General features: G+C 37.7%; 1 protein-coding gene across 1 annotated transcript in view; it reads left to right on the top strand.

Annotated features, from left to right (window-relative positions):
• Positions 1 to 956, top strand: part of LOC135114277 (very long chain fatty acid elongase 7-like) — an 8273-nt gene extending 7317 nt beyond the window's left edge. Inside the window, exon 8 of the mRNA XM_064030158.1 lies at positions 1 to 956. This exon is cut by the window's left edge and continues 779 nt beyond it. The gene's annotated coding sequence lies outside the window, so the exon portion shown is untranslated.
• Positions 957 to 2500: the final 1544 nt, after the last annotated feature.

Below are 2500 nucleotides of genomic sequence, written 5' to 3'. Positions count from 1 at the left end.
CACGATCAACATCCGTCGAAATTTGATTTAATTGATTTAATCAAACGGGAAATTGCATTGTTTCAATAATGCTACAGGAAAACCATCACAGATTCTAAGATACCTCACTGCAACACGAGCAGCAGGTAGTCACTTGCGTGTGACAGAAAGGTCTCTCAAGGGACTCCAGGATATGCCCTCGATACCCAACAATGCCACTGCCTGATCACAAATTTATACACAAGGACAAAGGACATTCCAAAGAAATACAGAGAATACCATAGAGCTCATAAAATGTCATCAGAAAAAATGGGAAACATCAGAAGGCCATTTTTGCAGACATCACGCACGAGAACAACACACTCCGCGCCCTCCACATAAATACTCATCTCTTTTTCCAATTTACGGATCGCCTCGAGACAAATCACTGCATATCGGCACTACTTGTAATGGAGATTATTCACAAGCCAAATATAAAGCTACAAGTTACTAAATAATGATTATGCAAAACACAGGGCAGCGCGAGCTTTTGCTTGAGTGCTGCCTGGATGTGAACGCAATGAACACTGAGTATTCATTCACCTGGAATCCAACAGACGGCAGTGACAGGTACTCTTGGAATTATAAAATGATAAAGGGGCATGTTTTATGCATGCCACAGTTGAAGTATAAAAATGATTTATCAACGTGCTGCCTATCATTTTTCAGCGTACACAACCTACATCTTCACCATCATTGTCTTCATTGCAGTCAGATGGCCAAAGTAACAGTATTTCCTTCGGTGTGAGGCGTTACTTGTTAGTCACTCTCGCATGGTGGTGTATTATAACCGAGGCTAAGGCTTCGATACGTAAGGCTCAAGACATCTGTGTGTTTCATAAAATGTAGCTTTTTTTTTATTGTGTGTGTGTGTGTGTGTGTGTGTGTGTGTGTGTGTATGTGTGTGTATGTGTGTGTTTTAGTTTCTACAGTGTGGATCACAGTGCAATACAATATTAGGAGATCAATAGAATAAAACAATGTAAAAAATCTGATTATTTGTGAATATCATACTGCAATAGGGATAAAAAAAAATACACTTACTCTCTTTTGTTTTGTTTCGGAAAAAAAAGTAAAAAGTTTATATTACTTGTGAATAGAATGATATAATACCAAATGAGTAACTAAGAAATATTGGTTACTTGGACTTCGTTCTTTTCTCGCTACTATACCTAAACCAAGAAGACAGTGAGTGGCGTTCTAGTAATATTTTTGACAAATAAACTCTCATAAAATGGAAAGAATAATGATGTTGCTAGTTGTTTGTGAAAATATTTTGCGAAAAAAAAATCACAGTAGTCAGTGAAAAATTGAGTGACTCAGCACAGAAATGCATATACCCTGAATGTATAATGGCAGAAAAGAAACCATTGATTCGAAAGCCATCCTCCGGGAAGAGCAGGATAACGGTAATCATGGCTACGTGGATAACAAGAAATGGCCAGTACTAACAGTAATGAAAGGTTTAAAATTTTCTAGATGTAACAAGTTGGAATGGGAATTAATGCTGTCTGCATCATCTTCCTTGCAGTCCTTCCATCATATTCCAAGTTACATGTTCACACAATCATCAGATACAGAAATGCAGTCATCGCCAACAGCACGAGATTAAATACACACTCATTGTCATCAAATACAAACACGCTCTCATCAACACCAACTTAAACTCATGCAGTCACACAACAACGTACATTACATGGAATGAGCGGTACACTCATTCATATCGCCATGATGTCACAAGCAAGCATCTTAAGTGTCATCTATATATTTTGTTAACACCACCAAACTCTTAAATATACTGCGAAACATGTGTACATAAATCCATAAGTATTGTGATCTTAAAGCAAAGGAGGACCAGTTTACAGTACTGGGACGTCTATTCTGGCCAGCGAAATGAGCACCAATGCAGGCAACACCCATATCGTCTGCCAGTGGATGGGACAGAGCTGATAACATCGCTCACATATTTCGTTCACTTTTTTTCATGTCCTTAGAGGAGTTATCTTGTATTCCCAAGTCAAGCTACATGCATGTTGTCTCACCCATTTTACTGAAAGCGAATTACCTTCTTAATCTGTAACTTAGTAACATTTCTTATTGATACCTTTTTTTTTTTTCTTTTAGCCAACTTCAGAAGTGAGAGGCCTTCTTGCTGAAAGATTTATGATTTTCACAATTATATCACATCATGAAGTCGCAGATATTGGAGAAATTGATAAGTCTACCACAACGCGAAATAGTCTTACAGCACAACCATGAGCTGCAGAAAGTGAAGGAGACCGCAGGCTTTTGAATAAAGAGGAAAATTACTTATTTCTGATGCATCAAGTTGTTTCAAAGTTACTAGGCTATTGAATAATTGATCTCTTGTTATTAATTTGCGACTGATATGAACGAAACCTGACCACCCGTTCTCCCGTTTTATCAAAGGAATTCTCTTCATTGTTTCATCTTCAGTGTTTTTTTTTTTTTCTTGGCCAGG

Source organism: Scylla paramamosain, chromosome 27, assembly GCF_035594125.1.
Source record: "Scylla paramamosain isolate STU-SP2022 chromosome 27, ASM3559412v1, whole genome shotgun sequence".
NCBI lineage: Eukaryota > Metazoa > Arthropoda > Malacostraca > Decapoda > Portunidae > Scylla > Scylla paramamosain.
Note: the sequence above shows the minus strand (reverse complement) of the source record. Positions and strands in the feature narration are given on the sequence as shown.